Source organism: Schistocerca gregaria, chromosome 3, assembly GCF_023897955.1.
Source record: "Schistocerca gregaria isolate iqSchGreg1 chromosome 3, iqSchGreg1.2, whole genome shotgun sequence".
Taxonomy (NCBI): domain Eukaryota; kingdom Metazoa; phylum Arthropoda; class Insecta; order Orthoptera; family Acrididae; genus Schistocerca; species Schistocerca gregaria.
In genome coordinates, this window is record NC_064922.1 from 786,261,642 (window position 1) to 786,281,561 (window position 19,920).

Below are 19,920 nucleotides of genomic sequence, written 5' to 3' on the forward strand. Positions count from 1 at the left end.
ACTGGCTTGTGGCTCCAATGGCGACTTCACCGACTTACCGCTGACGCTAGTTTTCTGTCGTCTTAAGTGGTCGACATACTTGCAAGTAGCTGCGAGATCTTAAGAAAAGAAACGCTGCACCATTGCTTTTGCCGCACTCGAATGACTGAATTGCGATTCTTGAAAAAGAGAGAAATGAATGTTGGCTCTGTCCAACGCTTCCAAGCACGTCTGTGTACTCACGAACTCGGCGTCGACGCGAGAAAATGACAGGAGCGCACTCGTGGGCCTGCGACGGCTTTCTGCAGTCCCAGCGTCAGTGAGAGGAGAACCGGTAGCCACAGAAAGCAGCGGCCGTCGCGACACTCAGTATTGTTAAACGGAAATTTTCGTCTTGTTGAAGATGGCGCCATCGGTTTGCAACCGCGTTCACGTGTGTGAAAATATTTGCTCCTCTTTACGCAAAATCGCACGCAGCCGGTAGGATTCGAACCTACGCTCCAAGAGGGAATCTGATTTCGAGTCAGACGCCTTAACCACTCGGCCACGACTGCCCGTAGGTCGAGGTTCTCCGACACATGCAACTTCTACGGTTTAAAGCTCTGTGGCATCAGAAAACGGCGTAGCTGCATTCTTTTCCGTAGTGTTTCCACCGCTACCAGAGGAATCGCTACCAAAGTATTAAAATTTCCGCCCGAACAGGGACTTGAACCCTGGACCCTTAGGTTAAAAGCCTAATGCTCTACCGACTGAGCTATCCGGGCTCACACGACAGTAGAGAACATCCCACGATGCACAGCTGTACATTGACTCATGTCCTTCACAGCTGTGCTATCGCTGCATGGAGCTGTTACTAATTAAACGTCGCCTGAATGCTGTCTACAAACGTGTCGCGCTAAGCTCGTAGCAGACTATCGAAGAATGCTGACACACGATGCAAAAACAAACTGCAGCAGTCGTTAGGTCTCATACGTTGGAGTAGAGGATTTACGTGTTTTGTCGACACTCACTGAGTAATTGGAAATTTCACAAGCACTTCGAATGCAATGCTTCCCACGTTTTCGCTCATTTCACGGTTCCGTTGGAGACGTTCTTCACCTCCTGACACAAAAAAGGAACGCAGTTGGTAGGACTTTTCGTATTTTCTTACTTCTCAGGGAGTTGCCTACTGTGTTCCTCTTACGGCAAGCACTAGACAACCTGAACAGTTACAGGATAGAGTCATTTTTGTTCTCGGCTGTACTTACATCATCACAGACTCGGAGCAATTCCATTGGCATCAGCTTCAAAACATACGCTTGCCGAAACCCGGGATCAAACCAGGGACCTTTAGATCTTCAGTGTAACGCTCTCCCAACTGAGCCATTTCGGCTCACACGTAAGTCCGCAGATTTGCGCGTCTTCGTTAACCTCTGAATCGCCGCCAATTTCAGTCATCTTCGTCTGATAAGACATAGGGACGCTGAAAGGCGAGCAGCAGATGCAGTGAAGTACCACACACATTTCTTCTGATTCCATCATCGTAAGAAGCAAACATGTCGACTCGATTCATGTAATATTGACTTCGCTGGCTCTAGAAAACCTTTGCTATATCGATGCCACGTGCAACTCGTGTGCAGAGAACGAGACACAAGAAGGAGTGAGCCTCTCTACCATGTGAGAGGCAGTATCTAACAGATACACACGCTAAAACATTTGACTTGCGTTAGCTCATAAATTGCTACACGTAATTGTCTGCAAGCTAAAATGGACACATCTGCACTGCCCAGAGAGGCGACACTTGCACTGACACCTGGTGGACGGCAGTGTGACGTGGCGATGAGCTGTGGCTTCTGGGTGCGACTGTAGCGCTGCAGCCAATAACACTGCACATTGCCGGCGACCCACGTGTTTAGTAGTGACGCAACTGCTAGGATGCAGCTGAACGTCCATCTTTTGAGAGCTAGAAAATTTCCGCAGTCGGCAGGACTCGAACCTACGCTCCCAGAGGGAATCTGATTTCAAGTCAGACGCCTTAACCACTCGGCCACGACTGTCGGTAGCAGTAGCGTCTTCCGACAAGTGAAAGTGCACCTTTAGAAGCAATCCAATGGCAGAAAGCGGCGTGGCCTCACTCTTTTCTGTAGTGTTTCCATTGCCAGCACATTAGCCGTTACGAAAGTGTATTAATTTTCGCCTAGACATTGCCTTGATCCCAACACCCTTTGGTTGAAAATCAAACGCTCTACCGACTGAGCTATCGTACAGCTGCGTGGCGTGCGAGTCATTCGTATGACGTAATTACTGGCTTGTGGCTCCAATGGCGACTTCACCGACTTACCGCTGACGCTAGTTTTCTGTCGTCTTAAGTGGTCGACATACTTGCAAGTAGCTGCGAGATCTTAAGAAAAGAAACGCTGCACCATTGCTTTTGCCGCACTCGAATGACTGAATTGCGATTCTTGAAAAAGAGAGAAATGAATGTTGGCTCTGTCCAACGCTTCCAAGCACGTCTGTGTACTCACGAACTCGGCGTCGACGCGAGAAAATGACAGGAGCGCACTCGTGGGCCTGCGACGGCTTTCTGCAGTCCCAGCGTCAGTGAGAGGAGAACCGGTAGCCACAGAAAGCAGCGGCCGTCGCGACACTCAGTATTGTTAAACGGAAATTTTCGTCTTGTTGAAGATGGCGCCATCGGTTTGCAACCGCGTTCACGTGTGTGAAAATATTTGCTCCTCTTTACGCAAAATCGCACGCAGCCGGTAGGATTCGAACCTACGCTCCAAGAGGGAATCTGATTTCGAGTCAGACGCCTTAACCACTCGGCCACGACTGCCCGTAGGTCGAGGTTCTCCGACACATGCAACTTCTACGGTTTAAAGCTCTGTGGCATCAGAAAACGGCGTAGCTGCATTCTTTTCCGTAGTGTTTCCACCGCTACCAGAGGAATCGCTACCAAAGTATTAAAATTTCCGCCCGAACAGGGACTTGAACCCTGGACCCTTAGGTTAAAAGCCTAATGCTCTACCGACTGAGCTATCCGGGCTCACACGACAGTAGAGAACATCCCACGATGCACAGCTGTACATTGACTCATGTCCTTCACAGCTGTGCTATCGCTGCATGGAGCTGTTACTAATTAAACGTCGCCTGAATGCTGTCTACAAACGTGTCGCGCTAAGCTCGTAGCAGACTATCGAAGAATGCTGACACACGATGCAAAAACAAACTGCAGCAGTCGTTAGGTCTCATACGTTGGAGTAGAGGATTTACGTGTTTTGTCGACACTCACTGAGTAATTGGAAATTTCACAAGCACTTCGAATGCAATGCTTCCCACGTTTTCGCTCATTTCACGGTTCCGTTGGAGACGTTCTTCACCTCCTGACACAAAAAAGGAACGCAGTTGGTAGGACTTTTCGTATTTTCTTACTTCTCAGGGAGTTGCCTACTGTGTTCCTCTTACGGCAAGCACTAGACAACCTGAACAGTTACAGGATAGAGTCATTTTTGTTCTCGGCTGTACTTACATCATCACAGACTCGGAGCAATTCCATTGGCATCAGCTTCAAAACATACGCTTGCCGAAACCCGGGATCAAACCAGGGACCTTTAGATCTTCAGTGTAACGCTCTCCCAACTGAGCCATTTCGGCTCACACGTAAGTCCGCAGATTTGCGCGTCTTCGTTAACCTCTGAATCGCCGCCAATTTCAGTCATCTTCGTCTGATAAGACATAGGGACGCTGAAAGGCGAGCAGCAGATGCAGTGAAGTACCACACACATTTCTTCTGATTCCATCATCGTAAGAAGCAAACATGTCGACTCGATTCATGTAATATTGACTTCGCTGGCTCTAGAAAACCTTTGCTATATCGATGCCACGTGCAACTCGTGTGCAGAGAACGAGACACAAGAAGGAGTGAGCCTCTCTACCATGTGAGAGGCAGTATCTAACAGATACACACGCTAAAACATTTGACTTGCGTTAGCTCATAAATTGCTACACGTAATTGTCTGCAAGCTAAAATGGACACATCTGCACTGCCCAGAGAGGCGACACTTGCACTGACACCTGGTGGACGGCAGTGTGACGTGGCGATGAGCTGTGGCTTCTGGGTGCGACTGTAGCGCTGCAGCCAATAACACTGCACATTGCCGGCGACCCACGTGTTTAGTAGTGACGCAACTGCTAGGATGCAGCTGAACGTCCATCTTTTGAGAGCTAGAAAATTTCCGCAGTCGGCAGGACTCGAACCTACGCTCCCAGAGGGAATCTGATTTCAAGTCAGACGCCTTAACCACTCGGCCACGACTGTCGGTAGCAGTAGCGTCTTCCGACAAGTGAAAGTGCACCTTTAGAAGCAATCCAATGGCAGAAAGCGGCGTGGCCTCACTCTTTTCTGTAGTGTTTCCATTGCCAGCACATTAGCCGTTACGAAAGTGTATTAATTTTCGCCTAGACATTGCCTTGATCCCAACACCCTTTGGTTGAAAATCAAACGCTCTACCGACTGAGCTATCGTACAGCTGCGTGGCGTGCGAGTCATTCGTATGACGTAATTACTGGCTTGTGGCTCCAATGGCGACTTCACCGACTTACCGCTGACGCTAGTTTTCTGTCGTCTTAAGTGGTCGACATACTTGCAAGTAGCTGCGAGATCTTAAGAAAAGAAACGCTGCACCATTGCTTTTGCCGCACTCGAATGACTGAATTGCGATTCTTGAAAAAGAGAGAAATGAATGTTGGCTCTGTCCAACGCTTCCAAGCACGTCTGTGTACTCACGAACTCGGCGTCGACGCGAGAAAATGACAGGAGCGCACTCGTGGGCCTGCGACGGCTTTCTGCAGTCCCAGCGTCAGTGAGAGGAGAACCGGTAGCCACAGAAAGCAGCGGCCGTCGCGACACTCAGTATTGTTAAACGGAAATTTTCGTCTTGTTGAAGATGGCGCCATCGGTTTGCAACCGCGTTCACGTGTGTGAAAATATTTGCTCCTCTTTACGCAAAATCGCACGCAGCCGGTAGGATTCGAACCTACGCTCCAAGAGGGAATCTGATTTCGAGTCAGACGCCTTAACCACTCGGCCACGACTGCCCGTAGGTCGAGGTTCTCCGACACATGCAACTTCTACGGTTTAAAGCTCTGTGGCATCAGAAAACGGCGTAGCTGCATTCTTTTCCGTAGTGTTTCCACCGCTACCAGAGGAATCGCTACCAAAGTATTAAAATTTCCGCCCGAACAGGGACTTGAACCCTGGACCCTTAGGTTAAAAGCCTAATGCTCTACCGACTGAGCTATCCGGGCTCACACGACAGTAGAGAACATCCCACGATGCACAGCTGTACATTGACTCATGTCCTTCACAGCTGTGCTATCGCTGCATGGAGCTGTTACTAATTAAACGTCGCCTGAATGCTGTCTACAAACGTGTCGCGCTAAGCTCGTAGCAGACTATCGAAGAATGCTGACACACGATGCAAAAACAAACTGCAGCAGTCGTTAGGTCTCATACGTTGGAGTAGAGGATTTACGTGTTTTGTCGACACTCACTGAGTAATTGGAAATTTCACAAGCACTTCGAATGCAATGCTTCCCACGTTTTCGCTCATTTCACGGTTCCGTTGGAGACGTTCTTCACCTCCTGACACAAAAAAGGAACGCAGTTGGTAGGACTTTTCGTATTTTCTTACTTCTCAGGGAGTTGCCTACTGTGTTCCTCTTACGGCAAGCACTAGACAACCTGAACAGTTACAGGATAGAGTCATTTTTGTTCTCGGCTGTACTTACATCATCACAGACTCGGAGCAATTCCATTGGCATCAGCTTCAAAACATACGCTTGCCGAAACCCGGGATCAAACCAGGGACCTTTAGATCTTCAGTGTAACGCTCTCCCAACTGAGCCATTTCGGCTCACACGTAAGTCCGCAGATTTGCGCGTCTTCGTTAACCTCTGAATCGCCGCCAATTTCAGTCATCTTCGTCTGATAAGACATAGGGACGCTGAAAGGCGAGCAGCAGATGCAGTGAAGTACCACACACATTTCTTCTGATTCCATCATCGTAAGAAGCAAACATGTCGACTCGATTCATGTAATATTGACTTCGCTGGCTCTAGAAAACCTTTGCTATATCGATGCCACGTGCAACTCGTGTGCAGAGAACGAGACACAAGAAGGAGTGAGCCTCTCTACCATGTGAGAGGCAGTATCTAACAGATACACACGCTAAAACATTTGACTTGCGTTAGCTCATAAATTGCTACACGTAATTGTCTGCAAGCTAAAATGGACACATCTGCACTGCCCAGAGAGGCGACACTTGCACTGACACCTGGTGGACGGCAGTGTGACGTGGCGATGAGCTGTGGCTTCTGGGTGCGACTGTAGCGCTGCAGCCAATAACACTGCACATTGCCGGCGACCCACGTGTTTAGTAGTGACGCAACTGCTAGGATGCAGCTGAACGTCCATCTTTTGAGAGCTAGAAAATTTCCGCAGTCGGCAGGACTCGAACCTACGCTCCCAGAGGGAATCTGATTTCAAGTCAGACGCCTTAACCACTCGGCCACGACTGTCGGTAGCAGTAGCGTCTTCCGACAAGTGAAAGTGCACCTTTAGAAGCAATCCAATGGCAGAAAGCGGCGTGGCCTCACTCTTTTCTGTAGTGTTTCCATTGCCAGCACATTATCCGTTACGAAAGTGTATTAATTTTCGCCTAGACATTGCCTTGATCCCAACACCCTTTGGTTGAAAATCAAACGCTCTACCGACTGAGCTATCGTACAGCTGCGTGGCGTGCGAGTCATTCGTATGACGTAATTACTGGCTTGTGGCTCCAATGGCGACTTCACCGACTTACCGCTGACGCTAGTTTTCTGTCGTCTTAAGTGGTCGACATACTTGCAAGTAGCTGCGAGATCTTAAGAAAAGAAACGCTGCACCATTGCTTTTGCCGCACTCGAATGACTGAATTGCGATTCTTGAAAAAGAGAGAAATGAATGTTGGCTCTGTCCAACGCTTCCAAGCACGTCTGTGTACTCACGAACTCGGCGTCGACGCGAGAAAATGACAGGAGCGCACTCGTGGGCCTGCGACGGCTTTCTGCAGTCCCAGCGTCAGTGAGAGGAGAACCGGTAGCCACAGAAAGCAGCGGCCGTCGCGACACTCAGTATTGTTAAACGGAAATTTTCGTCTTGTTGAAGATGGCGCCATCGGTTTGCAACCGCGTTCACGTGTGTGAAAATATTTGCTCCTCTTTACGCAAAATCGCACGCAGCCGGTAGGATTCGAACCTACGCTCCAAGAGGGAATCTGATTTCGAGTCAGACGCCTTAACCACTCGGCCACGACTGCCCGTAGGTCGAGGTTCTCCGACACATGCAACTTCTACGGTTTAAAGCTCTGTGGCATCAGAAAACGGCGTAGCTGCATTCTTTTCCGTAGTGTTTCCACCGCTACCAGAGGAATCGCTACCAAAGTATTAAAATTTCCGCCCGAGCAGGGACTTGAACCCTGGACCCTTAGGTTAAAAGCCTAATGCTCTACCGACTGAGCTATCCGGGCTCACACGACAGTAGAGAACATCCCACGATGCACAGCTGTACATTGACTCATGTCCTTCACAGCTGTGCTATCGCTGCATGGAGCTGTTACTAATTAAACGTCGCCTGAATGCTGTCTACAAACGTGTCGCGCTAAGCTCGTAGCAGACTATCGAAGAATGCTGACACACGATGCAAAAACAAACTGCAGCAGTCGTTAGGTCTCATACGTTGGAGTAGAGGATTTACGTGTTTTGTCGACACTCACTGAGTAATTGGAAATTTCACAAGCACTTCGAATGCAATGCTTCCCACGTTTTCGCTCATTTCACGGTTCCGTTGGAGACGTTCTTCACCTCCTGACACAAAAAAGGAACGCAGTTGGTAGGACTTTTCGTATTTTCTTACTTCTCAGGGAGTTGCCTACTGTGTTCCTCTTACGGCAAGCACTAGACAACCTGAACAGTTACAGGATAGAGTCATTTTTGTTCTCGGCTGTACTTACATCATCACAGACTCGGAGCAATTCCATTGGCATCAGCTTCAAAACATACGCTTGCCGAAACCCGGGATCAAACCAGGGACCTTTAGATCTTCAGTGTAACGCTCTCCCAACTGAGCCATTTCGGCTCACACGTAAGTCCGCAGATTTGCGCGTCTTCGTTAACCTCTGAATCGCCGCCAATTTCAGTCATCTTCGTCTGATAAGACATAGGGACGCTGAAAGGCGAGCAGCAGATGCAGTGAAGTACCACACACATTTCTTCTGATTCCATCATCGTAAGAAGCAAACATGTCGACTCGATTCATGTAATATTGACTTCGCTGGCTCTAGAAAACCTTTGCTATATCGATGCCACGTGCAACTCGTGTGCAGAGAACGAGACACAAGAAGGAGTGAGCCTCTCTACCATGTGAGAGGCAGTATCTAACAGATACACACGCTAAAACATTTGACTTGCGTTAGCTCATAAATTGCTACACGTAATTGTCTGCAAGCTAAAATGGACACATCTGCACTGCCCAGAGAGGCGACACTTGCACTGACACCTGGTGGACGGCAGTGTGACGTGGCGATGAGCTGTGGCTTCTGGGTGCGACTGTAGCGCTGCAGCCAATAACACTGCACATTGCCGGCGACCCACGTGTTTAGTAGTGACGCAACTGCTAGGATGCAGCTGAACGTCCATCTTTTGAGAGCTAGAAAATTTCCGCAGTCGGCAGGACTCGAACCTACGCTCCCAGAGGGAATCTGATTTCAAGTCAGACGCCTTAACCACTCGGCCACGACTGTCGGTAGCAGTAGCGTCTTCCGACAAGTGAAAGTGCACCTTTAGAAGCAATCCAATGGCAGAAAGCGGCGTGGCCTCACTCTTTTCTGTAGTGTTTCCATTGCCAGCACATTATCCGTTACGAAAGTGTATTAATTTTCGCCTAGACATTGCCTTGATCCCAACACCCTTTGGTTGAAAATCAAACGCTCTACCGACTGAGCTATCGTACAGCTGCGTGGCGTGCGAGTCATTCGTATGACGTAATTACTGGCTTGTGGCTCCAATGGCGACTTCACCGACTTCCCACTGACGCACCGCTGACGCTAGTTTTCTGTCGTCTTAAGTGGTCGACATACTTGCAAGTAGCTGCGAGATCTTAAGAAAAGAAACGCTGCACCATTGCTTTTGCCGCACTCGAATGACTGAATTGCGATTCTTGAAAAAGAGAGAAATGAATGTTGGCTCTGTCCAACGCTTCCAAGCACGTCTGTGTACTCACGAACTCGGCGTCGACGCGAGAAAATGACAGGAGCGCACTCGTGGGCCTGCGACGGCTTTCTGCAGTCCCAGCGTCAGTGAGAGGAGAACCGGTAGCCACAGAAAGCAGCGGCCGTCGCGACACTCAGTATTGTTAAACGGAAATTTTCGTCTTGTTGAAGATGGCGCCATCGGTTTGCAACCGCGTTCACGTGTGTGAAAATATTTGCTCCTCTTTACGCAAAATCGCACGCAGCCGGTAGGATTCGAACCTACGCTCCAAGAGGGAATCTGATTTCGAGTCAGACGCCTTAACCACTCGGCCACGACTGCCCGTAGGTCGAGGTTCTCCGACACATGCAACTTCTACGGTTTAAAGCTCTGTGGCATCAGAAAACGGCGTAGCTGCATTCTTTTCCGTAGTGTTTCCACCGCTACCAGAGGAATCGCTACCAAAGTATTAAAATTTCCGCCCGAACAGGGACTTGAACCCTGGACCCTTAGGTTAAAAGCCTAATGCTCTACCGACTGAGCTATCCGGGCTCACACGACAGTAGAGAACATCCCACGATGCACAGCTGTACATTGACTCATGTCCTTCACAGCTGTGCTATCGCTGCATGGAGCTGTTACTAATTAAACGTCGCCTGAATGCTGTCTACAAACGTGTCGCGCTAAGCTCGTAGCAGACTATCGAAGAATGCTGACACACGATGCAAAAACAAACTGCAGCAGTCGTTAGGTCTCATACGTTGGAGTAGAGGATTTACGTGTTTTGTCGACACTCACTGAGTAATTGGAAATTTCACAAGCACTTCGAATGCAATGCTTCCCACGTTTTCGCTCATTTCACGGTTCCGTTGGAGACGTTCTTCACCTCCTGACACAAAAAAGGAACGCAGTTGGTAGGACTTTTCGTATTTTCTTACTTCTCAGGGAGTTGCCTACTGTGTTCCTCTTACGGCAAGCACTAGACAACCTGAACAGTTACAGGATAGAGTCATTTTTGTTCTCGGCTGTACTTACATCATCACAGACTCGGAGCAATTCCATTGGCATCAGCTTCAAAACATACGCTTGCCGAAACCCGGGATCAAACCAGGGACCTTTAGATCTTCAGTGTAACGCTCTCCCAACTGAGCCATTTCGGCTCACACGTAAGTCCGCAGATTTGCGCGTCTTCGTTAACCTCTGAATCGCCGCCAATTTCAGTCATCTTCGTCTGATAAGACATAGGGACGCTGAAAGGCGAGCAGCAGATGCAGTGAAGTACCACACACATTTCTTCTGATTCCATCATCGTAAGAAGCAAACATGTCGACTCGATTCATGTAATATTGACTTCGCTGGCTCTAGAAAACCTTTGCTATATCGATGCCACGTGCAACTCGTGTGCAGAGAACGAGACACAAGAAGGAGTGAGCCTCTCTACCATGTGAGAGGCAGTATCTAACAGATACACACGCTAAAACATTTGACTTGCGTTAGCTCATAAATTGCTACACGTAATTGTCTGCAAGCTAAAATGGACACATCTGCACTGCCCAGAGAGGCGACACTTGCACTGACACCTGGTGGACGGCAGTGTGACGTGGCGATGAGCTGTGGCTTCTGGGTGCGACTGTAGCGCTGCAGCCAATAACACTGCACATTGCCGGCGACCCACGTGTTTAGTAGTGACGCAACTGCTAGGATGCAGCTGAACGTCCATCTTTTGAGAGCTAGAAAATTTCCGCAGTCGGCAGGACTCGAACCTACGCTCCCAGAGGGAATCTGATTTCAAGTCAGACGCCTTAACCACTCGGCCACGACTGTCGGTAGCAGTAGCGTCTTCCGACAAGTGAAAGTGCACCTTTAGAAGCAATCCAATGGCAGAAAGCGGCGTGGCCTCACTCTTTTCTGTAGTGTTTCCATTGCCAGCACATTAGCCGTTACGAAAGTGTATTAATTTTCGCCTAGACATTGCCTTGATCCCAACACCCTTTGGTTGAAAATCAAACGCTCTACCGACTGAGCTATCGTACAGCTGCGTGGCGTGCGAGTCATTCGTATGACGTAATTACTGGCTTGTGGCTCCAATGGCGACTTCACCGACTTACCGCTGACGCTAGTTTTCTGTCGTCTTAAGTGGTCGACATACTTGCAAGTAGCTGCGAGATCTTAAGAAAAGAAACGCTGCACCATTGCTTTTGCCGCACTCGAATGACTGAATTGCGATTCTTGAAAAAGAGAGAAATGAATGTTGGCTCTGTCCAACGCTTCCAAGCACGTCTGTGTACTCACGAACTCGGCGTCGACGCGAGAAAATGACAGGAGCGCACTCGTGGGCCTGCGACGGCTTTCTGCAGTCCCAGCGTCAGTGAGAGGAGAACCGGTAGCCACAGAAAGCAGCGGCCGTCGCGACACTCAGTATTGTTAAACGGAAATTTTCGTCTTGTTGAAGATGGCGCCATCGGTTTGCAACCGCGTTCACGTGTGTGAAAATATTTGCTCCTCTTTACGCAAAATCGCACGCAGCCGGTAGGATTCGAACCTACGCTCCAAGAGGGAATCTGATTTCGAGTCAGACGCCTTAACCACTCGGCCACGACTGCCCGTAGGTCGAGGTTCTCCGACACATGCAACTTCTACGGTTTAAAGCTCTGTGGCATCAGAAAACGGCGTAGCTGCATTCTTTTCCGTAGTGTTTCCACCGCTACCAGAGGAATCGCTACCAAAGTATTAAAATTTCCGCCCGAACAGGGACTTGAACCCTGGACCCTTAGGTTAAAAGCCTAATGCTCTACCGACTGAGCTATCCGGGCTCACACGACAGTAGAGAACATCCCACGATGCACAGCTGTACATTGACTCATGTCCTTCACAGCTGTGCTATCGCTGCATGGAGCTGTTACTAATTAAACGTCGCCTGAATGCTGTCTACAAACGTGTCGCGCTAAGCTCGTAGCAGACTATCGAAGAATGCTGACACACGATGCAAAAACAAACTGCAGCAGTCGTTAGGTCTCATACGTTGGAGTAGAGGATTTACGTGTTTTGTCGACACTCACTGAGTAATTGGAAATTTCACAAGCACTTCGAATGCAATGCTTCCCACGTTTTCGCTCATTTCACGGTTCCGTTGGAGACGTTCTTCACCTCCTGACACAAAAAAGGAACGCAGTTGGTAGGACTTTTCGTATTTTCTTACTTCTCAGGGAGTTGCCTACTGTGTTCCTCTTACGGCAAGCACTAGACAACCTGAACAGTTACAGGATAGAGTCATTTTTGTTCTCGGCTGTACTTACATCATCACAGACTCGGAGCAATTCCATTGGCATCAGCTTCAAAACATACGCTTGCCGAAACCCGGGATCAAACCAGGGACCTTTAGATCTTCAGTGTAACGCTCTCCCAACTGAGCCATTTCGGCTCACACGTAAGTCCGCAGATTTGCGCGTCTTCGTTAACCTCTGAATCGCCGCCAATTTCAGTCATCTTCGTCTGATAAGACATAGGGACGCTGAAAGGCGAGCAGCAGATGCAGTGAAGTACCACACACATTTCTTCTGATTCCATCATCGTAAGAAGCAAACATGTCGACTCGATTCATGTAATATTGACTTCGCTGGCTCTAGAAAACCTTTGCTATATCGATGCCACGTGCAACTCGTGTGCAGAGAACGAGACACAAGAAGGAGTGAGCCTCTCTACCATGTGAGAGGCAGTATCTAACAGATACACACGCTAAAACATTTGACTTGCGTTAGCTCATAAATTGCTACACGTAATTGTCTGCAAGCTAAAATGGACACATCTGCACTGCCCAGAGAGGCGACACTTGCACTGACACCTGGTGGACGGCAGTGTGACGTGGCGATGAGCTGTGGCTTCTGGGTGCGACTGTAGCGCTGCAGCCAATAACACTGCACATTGCCGGCGACCCACGTGTTTAGTAGTGACGCAACTGCTAGGATGCAGCTGAACGTCCATCTTTTGAGAGCTAGAAAATTTCCGCAGTCGGCAGGACTCGAACCTACGCTCCCAGAGGGAATCTGATTTCAAGTCAGACGCCTTAACCACTCGGCCACGACTGTCGGTAGCAGTAGCGTCTTCCGACAAGTGAAAGTGCACCTTTAGAAGCAATCCAATGGCAGAAAGCGGCGTGGCCTCACTCTTTTCTGTAGTGTTTCCATTGCCAGCACATTAGCCGTTACGAAAGTGTATTAATTTTCGCCTAGACATTGCCTTGATCCCAACACCCTTTGGTTGAAAATCAAACGCTCTACCGACTGAGCTATCGTACAGCTGCGTGGCGTGCGAGTCATTCGTATGACGTAATTACTGGCTTGTGGCTCCAATGGCGACTTCACCGACTTACCGCTGACGCTAGTTTTCTGTCGTCTTAAGTGGTCGACATACTTGCAAGTAGCTGCGAGATCTTAAGAAAAGAAACGCTGCACCATTGCTTTTGCCGCACTCGAATGACTGAATTGCGATTCTTGAAAAAGAGAGAAATGAATGTTGGCTCTGTCCAACGCTTCCAAGCACGTCTGTGTACTCACGAACTCGGCGTCGACGCGAGAAAATGACAGGAGCGCACTCGTGGGCCTGCGACGGCTTTCTGCAGTCCCAGCGTCAGTGAGAGGAGAACCGGTAGCCACAGAAAGCAGCGGCCGTCGCGACACTCAGTATTGTTAAACGGAAATTTTCGTCTTGTTGAAGATGGCGCCATCGGTTTGCAACCGCGTTCACGTGTGTGAAAATATTTGCTCCTCTTTACGCAAAATCGCACGCAGCCGGTAGGATTCGAACCTACGCTCCAAGAGGGAATCTGATTTCGAGTCAGACGCCTTAACCACTCGGCCACGACTGCCCGTAGGTCGAGGTTCTCCGACACATGCAACTTCTACGGTTTAAAGCTCTGTGGCATCAGAAAACGGCGTAGCTGCATTCTTTTCCGTAGTGTTTCCACCGCTACCAGAGGAATCGCTACCAAAGTATTAAAATTTCCGCCCGAACAGGGACTTGAACCCTGGACCCTTAGGTTAAAAGCCTAATGCTCTACCGACTGAGCTATCCGGGCTCACACGACAGTAGAGAACATCCCACGATGCACAGCTGTACATTGACTCATGTCCTTCACAGCTGTGCTATCGCTGCATGGAGCTGTTACTAATTAAACGTCGCCTGAATGCTGTCTACAAACGTGTCGCGCTAAGCTCGTAGCAGACTATCGAAGAATGCTGACACACGATGCAAAAACAAACTGCAGCAGTCGTTAGGTCTCATACGTTGGAGTAGAGGATTTACGTGTTTTGTCGACACTCACTGAGTAATTGGAAATTTCACAAGCACTTCGAATGCAATGCTTCCCACGTTTTCGCTCATTTCACGGTTCCGTTGGAGACGTTCTTCACCTCCTGACACAAAAAAGGAACGCAGTTGGTAGGACTTTTCGTATTTTCTTACTTCTCAGGGAGTTGCCTACTGTGTTCCTCTTACGGCAAGCACTAGACAACCTGAACAGTTACAGGATAGAGTCATTTTTGTTCTCGGCTGTACTTACATCATCACAGACTCGGAGCAATTCCATTGGCATCAGCTTCAAAACATACGCTTGCCGAAACCCGGGATCAAACCAGGGACCTTTAGATCTTCAGTGTAACGCTCTCCCAACTGAGCCATTTCGGCTCACACGTAAGTCCGCAGATTTGCGCGTCTTCGTTAACCTCTGAATCGCCGCCAATTTCAGTCATCTTCGTCTGATAAGACATAGGGACGCTGAAAGGCGAGCAGCAGATGCAGTGAAGTACCACACACATTTCTTCTGATTCCATCATCGTAAGAAGCAAACATGTCGACTCGATTCATGTAATATTGACTTCGCTGGCTCTAGAAAACCTTTGCTATATCGATGCCACGTGCAACTCGTATGCAGAGAACGAGACACAAGAAGGAGTGAGCCTCTCTACCATGTGAGAGGCAGTATCTAACAGATACACACGCTAAAACATTTGACTTGCGTTAGCTCATAAATTGCTACACGTAATTGTCTGCAAGCTAAAATGGACACATCTGCACTGCCCAGAGAGGCGACACTTGCACTGACACCTGGTGGACGGCAGTGTGACGTGGCGATGAGCTGTGGCTTCTGGGTGCGACTGTAGCGCTGCAGCCAATAACACTGCACATTGCCGGCGACCCACGTGTTTAGTAGTGACGCAACTGCTAGGATGCAGCTGAACGTCCATCTTTTGAGAGCTAGAAAATTTCCGCAGTCGGCAGGACTCGAACCTACGCTCCCAGAGGGAATCTGATTTCAAGTCAGACGCCTTAACCACTCGGCCACGACTGTCGGTAGCAGTAGCGTCTTCCGACAAGTGAAAGTGCACCTTTAGAAGCAATCCAATGGCAGAAAGCGGCGTGGCCTCACTCTTTTCTGTAGTGTTTCCATTGCCAGCACATTAGCCGTTACGAAAGTGTATTAATTTTCGCCTAGACATTGCCTTGATCCCAACACCCTTTGGTTGAAAATCAAACGCTCTACCGACTGAGCTATCGTACAGCTGCGTGGCGTGCGAGTCATTCGTATGACGTAATTACTGGCTTGTGGCTCCAATGGCGACTTCACCGACTTCCCACTGACGCACCGCTGACGCTAGTTTTCTGTCGTCTTAAGTGGTCGACATACTTGCAAGTAGCTGCGAGATCTTAAGAAAAGAAACGCTGCACCATTGCTTTTGCCGCACTCGAATGACTGAATTGCGATTCTTGAAAAAGAGAGAAATGAATGTTGGCTCTGTCCAACGCTTCCAAGCACGTCTGTGTACTCACGAACTCGGCGTCGACGCGAGAAAATGACAGGAGCGCACTCGTGGGCCTGCGACGGCTTTCTGCAGTCCCAGCGTCAGTGAGAGGAGAACCGGTAGCCACAGAAAGCAGCGGCCGTCGCGACACTCAGTATTGTTAAACGGAAATTTTCGTCTTGTTGAAGATGGCGCCATCGGTTTGCAACCGCGTTCACGTGTGTGAAAATATTTGCTCCTCTTTACGCAAAATCGCACGCAGCCGGCAGGATTCGAACCTACGCTCCAAGAGGGAATCTGATTTCGAGTCAGACGCCTTAACCACTCGGCCACGACTGCCCGTAGGTCGAGGTTCTCCGACACATGCAACTTCTACGGTTTAAAGCTCTGTGGCATCAGAAAACGGCGTAGCTGCATTCTTTTCCGTAGTGTTTCCACCGCTACCAGAGGAATCGCTACCAAAGTATTAAAATTTCCGCCCGAACAGGGACTTGAACCCTGGACCCTTAGGTTAAAAGCCTAATGCTCTACCGACTGAGCTATCCGGGCTCACACGACAGTAGAGAACATCCCACGATGCACAGCTGTACATTGACTCATGTCCTTCACAGCTGTGCTATCGCTGCATGGAGCTGTTACTAATTAAACGTCGCCTGAATGCTGTCTACAAACGTGTCGCGCTAAGCTCGTAGCAGACTATCGAAGAATGCTGACACACGATGCAAAAACAAACTGCAGCAGTCGTTAGGTCTCATACGTTGGAGTAGAGGATTTACGTGTTTTGTCGACACTCACTGAGTAATTGGAAATTTCACAAGCATTTCGAATGCAATGCTTCCCACGTTTTCGCTCATTTCACGGTTCCATTGGAGACGTTCTTCACCTCCTGACACAAAAAAGGAACGCAGTTGGTAGGACTTTTCGTATTTTCTTACTTCTCAGGGAGTTGCCTACTGTGTTCCTCTTACGGCAAGCACTAGACAACCTGAACAGTTACAGGATAGAGTCATTTTTGTTCTCGGCTGTACTTACATCATCACAGACTCGGAGCAATTCCATTGGCATCAGCTTCAAAACATACGCTTGCCGAAACCCGGGATCAAACCAGGGACCTTTAGATCTTCAGTGTAACGCTCTCCCAACTGAGCCATTTCGGCTCACACGTAAGTCCGCAGATTTGCGCGTCTTCGTTAACCTCTGAATCGCCGCCAATTTCAGTCATCTTCGTCTGATAAGACATAGGGACGCTGAAAGGCGAGCAGCAGATGCAGTGAAGTACCACACACATTTCTTCTGATTCCATCATCGTAAGAAGCAAACATGTCGACTCGATTCATGTAATATTGACTTCGCTGGCTCTAGAAAACCTTTGCTATATCGATGCCACGTGCAACTCGTGTGCAGAGAACGAGACACAAGAAGGAGTGAGCCTCTCTACCATGTGAGAGGCAGTATCTAACAGATACACACGCTAAAACATTTGACTTGCGTTAGCTCATAAATTGCTACACGTAATTGTCTGCAAGCTAAAATGGACACATCTGCACTGCCCAGAGAGGCGACACTTGCACTGACACCTGGTGGACGGCAGTGTGACGTGGCGATGAGCTGTGGCTTCTGGGTGCGACTGTAGCGCTGCAGCCAATAACACTGCACATTGCCGGCGACCCACGTGTTTAGTAGTGACGCAACTGCTAGGATGCAGCTGAACGTCCATCTTTTGAGAGCTAGAAAATTTCCGCAGTCGGCAGGACTCGAACCTACGCTCCCAGAGGGAATCTGATTTCAAGTCAGACGCCTTAACCACTCGGCCACGACTGTCGGTAGCAGTAGCGTCTTCCGACAAGTGAAAGTGCACCTTTAGAAGCAATCCAATGGCAGAAAGCGGCGTGGCCTCACTCTTTTCTGTAGTGTTTCCATTGCCAGCACATTAGCCGTTACGAAAGTGTATTAATTTTCGCCTAGACATTGCCTTGATCCCAACACCCTTTGGTTGAAAATCAAACGCTCTACCGACTGAGCTATCGTACAGCTGCGTGGCGTGCGAGTCATTCGTATGACGTAATTACTGGCTTGTGGCTCCAATGGCGACTTCACCGACTTCCCACTGACGCACCGCTGACGCTAGTTTTCTGTCGTCTTAAGTGGTCGACATACTTGCAAGTAGCTGCGAGATCTTAAGAAAAGAAACGCTGCACCATTGCTTTTGCCGCACTCGAATGACTGAATTGCGATTCTTGAAAAAGAGAGAAATGAATGTTGGCTCTGTCCAACGCTTCCAAGCACGTCTGTGTACTCACGAACTCGGCGTCGACGCGAGAAAATGACAGGAGCGCACTCGTGGGCCTGCGACGGCTTTCTGCAGTCCCAGCGTCAGTGAGAGGAGAACCGGTAGCCACAGAAAGCAGCGGCCGTCGCGACACTCAGTATTGTTAAACGGAAATTTTCGTCTTGTTGAAGATGGCGCCATCGGTTTGCAACCGCGTTCACGTGTGTGAAAATATTTGCTCCTCTTTACGCAAAATCGCACGCAGCCGGCAGGATTCGAACCTACGCTCCAAGAGGGAATCTGATTTCGAGTCAGACGCCTTAACCACTCGGCCACGACTGCCCGTAGGTCGAGGTTCTCCGACACATGCAACTTCTACGGTTTAAAGCTCTGTGGCATCAGAAAACGGCGTAGCTGCATTCTTTTCCGTAGTGTTTCCACCGCTACCAGAGGAATCGCTACCAAAGTATTAAAATTTCCGCCCGAACAGGGACTTGAACCCTGGACCCTTAGGTTAAAAGCCTAATGCTCTACCGACTGAGCTATCCGGGCTCACACGACAGTAGAGAACATCCCACGATGCACAGCTGTACATTGACTCATGTCCTTCACAGCTGTGCTATCGCTGCATGGAGCTGTTACTAATTAAACGTCGCCTGAATGCTGTCTACAAACGTGTCGCGCTAAGCTCGTAGCAGACTATCGAAGAATGCTGACACACGATGCAAAAACAAACTGCAGCAGTCGTTAGGTCTCATACGTTGGAGTAGAGGATTTACGTGTTTTGTCGACACTCACTGAGTAATTGGAAATTTCACAAGCATTTCGAATGCAATGCTTCCCACGTTTTCGCTCATTTCACGGTTCCGTTGGAGACGTTCTTCACCTCCTGACACAAAAAAGGAACGCAGTTGGTAGGACTTTTCGTATTTTCTTACTTCTCAGGGAGTTGCCTACTGTGTTCCTCTTACGGCAAGCACTAGACAACCTGAACAGTTACAGGATAGAGTCATTTTTGTTCTCGGCTGTACTTACATCATCACAGACTCGGAGCAATTCCATTGGCATCAGCTTCAAAACATACGCTTGCCGAAACCCGGGATCAAACCAGGGACCTTTAGATCTTCAGTGTAACGCTCTCCCAACTGAGCCATTTCGGCTCACACGTAAGTCCGCAGATTTGCGCGTCTTCGTTAACCTCTGAATCGCCGCCAATTTCAGTCATCTTCGTCTGATAAGACATAGGGACGCTGAAAGGCGAGCAGCAGATGCAGTGAAGTACCACACACATTTCTTCTGATTCCATCATCGTAAGAAGCAAACATGTCGACTCGATTCATGTAATATTGACTTCGCTGGCTCTAGAAAACCTTTGCTATATCGATGCCACGTGCAACTCGTGTGCAGAGAACGAGACACAAGAAGGAGTGAGCCTCTCTACCATGTGAGAGGCAGTATCTAACAGATACACACGCTAAAACATTTGACTTGCGTTAGCTCATAAATTGCTACACGTAATTGTCTGCAAGCTAAAATGGACACATCTGCACTGCCCAGAGAGGCGACACTTGCACTGACACCTGGTGGACGGCAGTGTGACGTGGCGAT

The 19,920-nt window shown here is 49.0% G+C and overlaps 35 non-coding genes across 35 annotated transcripts; all 35 read right to left on the reverse strand.

Moving 5' to 3' along the window:
• Positions 1–451: 451 nt before the first annotated feature.
• Positions 452–533, reverse strand: Trnas-cga (transfer RNA serine (anticodon CGA)). Its single transcript has one exon. It is a non-coding gene; the product is annotated as a tRNA-Ser (tRNA).
• A 137-nt stretch (positions 534–670) lies between these two features.
• Positions 671–743, reverse strand: Trnak-uuu (transfer RNA lysine (anticodon UUU)). Its single transcript has one exon. It is a non-coding gene; the product is annotated as a tRNA-Lys (tRNA).
• A 535-nt stretch (positions 744–1,278) lies between these two features.
• Positions 1,279–1,351, reverse strand: Trnaf-gaa (transfer RNA phenylalanine (anticodon GAA)). Its single transcript has one exon. It is a non-coding gene; the product is annotated as a tRNA-Phe (tRNA).
• A 582-nt stretch (positions 1,352–1,933) lies between these two features.
• Positions 1,934–2,015, reverse strand: Trnas-uga (transfer RNA serine (anticodon UGA)). Its single transcript has one exon. It is a non-coding gene; the product is annotated as a tRNA-Ser (tRNA).
• Positions 2,016–2,712: 697 nt separating this feature from the next.
• On the reverse strand, positions 2,713–2,794 carry Trnas-cga (transfer RNA serine (anticodon CGA)). Its single transcript has one exon. It is a non-coding gene; the product is annotated as a tRNA-Ser (tRNA).
• Positions 2,795–2,931: 137 nt separating this feature from the next.
• Trnak-uuu (transfer RNA lysine (anticodon UUU)) lies at positions 2,932–3,004 on the reverse strand. Its single transcript has one exon. It is a non-coding gene; the product is annotated as a tRNA-Lys (tRNA).
• A 535-nt stretch (positions 3,005–3,539) lies between these two features.
• On the reverse strand, positions 3,540–3,612 carry Trnaf-gaa (transfer RNA phenylalanine (anticodon GAA)). The gene has a single exon. It is a non-coding gene; the product is annotated as a tRNA-Phe (tRNA).
• A 582-nt stretch (positions 3,613–4,194) lies between these two features.
• Trnas-uga (transfer RNA serine (anticodon UGA)) lies at positions 4,195–4,276 on the reverse strand. Its single transcript has one exon. It is a non-coding gene; the product is annotated as a tRNA-Ser (tRNA).
• Positions 4,277–4,973: 697 nt separating this feature from the next.
• Positions 4,974–5,055, reverse strand: Trnas-cga (transfer RNA serine (anticodon CGA)). The gene has a single exon. It is a non-coding gene; the product is annotated as a tRNA-Ser (tRNA).
• Positions 5,056–5,192: 137 nt separating this feature from the next.
• Trnak-uuu (transfer RNA lysine (anticodon UUU)) lies at positions 5,193–5,265 on the reverse strand. The gene has a single exon. It is a non-coding gene; the product is annotated as a tRNA-Lys (tRNA).
• A 535-nt stretch (positions 5,266–5,800) lies between these two features.
• On the reverse strand, positions 5,801–5,873 carry Trnaf-gaa (transfer RNA phenylalanine (anticodon GAA)). The gene has a single exon. It is a non-coding gene; the product is annotated as a tRNA-Phe (tRNA).
• A 582-nt stretch (positions 5,874–6,455) lies between these two features.
• On the reverse strand, positions 6,456–6,537 carry Trnas-uga (transfer RNA serine (anticodon UGA)). Its single transcript has one exon. It is a non-coding gene; the product is annotated as a tRNA-Ser (tRNA).
• Positions 6,538–7,234: 697 nt separating this feature from the next.
• On the reverse strand, positions 7,235–7,316 carry Trnas-cga (transfer RNA serine (anticodon CGA)). The gene has a single exon. It is a non-coding gene; the product is annotated as a tRNA-Ser (tRNA).
• A 137-nt stretch (positions 7,317–7,453) lies between these two features.
• Positions 7,454–7,526, reverse strand: Trnak-uuu (transfer RNA lysine (anticodon UUU)). Its single transcript has one exon. It is a non-coding gene; the product is annotated as a tRNA-Lys (tRNA).
• A 535-nt stretch (positions 7,527–8,061) lies between these two features.
• Positions 8,062–8,134, reverse strand: Trnaf-gaa (transfer RNA phenylalanine (anticodon GAA)). Its single transcript has one exon. It is a non-coding gene; the product is annotated as a tRNA-Phe (tRNA).
• Positions 8,135–8,716: 582 nt separating this feature from the next.
• Positions 8,717–8,798, reverse strand: Trnas-uga (transfer RNA serine (anticodon UGA)). Its single transcript has one exon. It is a non-coding gene; the product is annotated as a tRNA-Ser (tRNA).
• A 708-nt stretch (positions 8,799–9,506) lies between these two features.
• On the reverse strand, positions 9,507–9,588 carry Trnas-cga (transfer RNA serine (anticodon CGA)). Its single transcript has one exon. It is a non-coding gene; the product is annotated as a tRNA-Ser (tRNA).
• A 137-nt stretch (positions 9,589–9,725) lies between these two features.
• Trnak-uuu (transfer RNA lysine (anticodon UUU)) lies at positions 9,726–9,798 on the reverse strand. The gene has a single exon. It is a non-coding gene; the product is annotated as a tRNA-Lys (tRNA).
• A 535-nt stretch (positions 9,799–10,333) lies between these two features.
• On the reverse strand, positions 10,334–10,406 carry Trnaf-gaa (transfer RNA phenylalanine (anticodon GAA)). Its single transcript has one exon. It is a non-coding gene; the product is annotated as a tRNA-Phe (tRNA).
• Positions 10,407–10,988: 582 nt separating this feature from the next.
• Trnas-uga (transfer RNA serine (anticodon UGA)) lies at positions 10,989–11,070 on the reverse strand. The gene has a single exon. It is a non-coding gene; the product is annotated as a tRNA-Ser (tRNA).
• A 697-nt stretch (positions 11,071–11,767) lies between these two features.
• Positions 11,768–11,849, reverse strand: Trnas-cga (transfer RNA serine (anticodon CGA)). The gene has a single exon. It is a non-coding gene; the product is annotated as a tRNA-Ser (tRNA).
• A 137-nt stretch (positions 11,850–11,986) lies between these two features.
• Positions 11,987–12,059, reverse strand: Trnak-uuu (transfer RNA lysine (anticodon UUU)). Its single transcript has one exon. It is a non-coding gene; the product is annotated as a tRNA-Lys (tRNA).
• A 535-nt stretch (positions 12,060–12,594) lies between these two features.
• Positions 12,595–12,667, reverse strand: Trnaf-gaa (transfer RNA phenylalanine (anticodon GAA)). The gene has a single exon. It is a non-coding gene; the product is annotated as a tRNA-Phe (tRNA).
• A 582-nt stretch (positions 12,668–13,249) lies between these two features.
• On the reverse strand, positions 13,250–13,331 carry Trnas-uga (transfer RNA serine (anticodon UGA)). The gene has a single exon. It is a non-coding gene; the product is annotated as a tRNA-Ser (tRNA).
• Positions 13,332–14,028: 697 nt separating this feature from the next.
• Trnas-cga (transfer RNA serine (anticodon CGA)) lies at positions 14,029–14,110 on the reverse strand. Its single transcript has one exon. It is a non-coding gene; the product is annotated as a tRNA-Ser (tRNA).
• Positions 14,111–14,247: 137 nt separating this feature from the next.
• Positions 14,248–14,320, reverse strand: Trnak-uuu (transfer RNA lysine (anticodon UUU)). The gene has a single exon. It is a non-coding gene; the product is annotated as a tRNA-Lys (tRNA).
• Positions 14,321–14,855: 535 nt separating this feature from the next.
• On the reverse strand, positions 14,856–14,928 carry Trnaf-gaa (transfer RNA phenylalanine (anticodon GAA)). Its single transcript has one exon. It is a non-coding gene; the product is annotated as a tRNA-Phe (tRNA).
• A 582-nt stretch (positions 14,929–15,510) lies between these two features.
• Trnas-uga (transfer RNA serine (anticodon UGA)) lies at positions 15,511–15,592 on the reverse strand. Its single transcript has one exon. It is a non-coding gene; the product is annotated as a tRNA-Ser (tRNA).
• Positions 15,593–16,300: 708 nt separating this feature from the next.
• On the reverse strand, positions 16,301–16,382 carry Trnas-cga (transfer RNA serine (anticodon CGA)). The gene has a single exon. It is a non-coding gene; the product is annotated as a tRNA-Ser (tRNA).
• A 137-nt stretch (positions 16,383–16,519) lies between these two features.
• Trnak-uuu (transfer RNA lysine (anticodon UUU)) lies at positions 16,520–16,592 on the reverse strand. Its single transcript has one exon. It is a non-coding gene; the product is annotated as a tRNA-Lys (tRNA).
• Positions 16,593–17,127: 535 nt separating this feature from the next.
• On the reverse strand, positions 17,128–17,200 carry Trnaf-gaa (transfer RNA phenylalanine (anticodon GAA)). Its single transcript has one exon. It is a non-coding gene; the product is annotated as a tRNA-Phe (tRNA).
• A 582-nt stretch (positions 17,201–17,782) lies between these two features.
• Trnas-uga (transfer RNA serine (anticodon UGA)) lies at positions 17,783–17,864 on the reverse strand. The gene has a single exon. It is a non-coding gene; the product is annotated as a tRNA-Ser (tRNA).
• Positions 17,865–18,572: 708 nt separating this feature from the next.
• On the reverse strand, positions 18,573–18,654 carry Trnas-cga (transfer RNA serine (anticodon CGA)). Its single transcript has one exon. It is a non-coding gene; the product is annotated as a tRNA-Ser (tRNA).
• Positions 18,655–18,791: 137 nt separating this feature from the next.
• Trnak-uuu (transfer RNA lysine (anticodon UUU)) lies at positions 18,792–18,864 on the reverse strand. Its single transcript has one exon. It is a non-coding gene; the product is annotated as a tRNA-Lys (tRNA).
• Positions 18,865–19,399: 535 nt separating this feature from the next.
• Trnaf-gaa (transfer RNA phenylalanine (anticodon GAA)) lies at positions 19,400–19,472 on the reverse strand. Its single transcript has one exon. It is a non-coding gene; the product is annotated as a tRNA-Phe (tRNA).
• Positions 19,473–19,920: the final 448 nt, after the last annotated feature.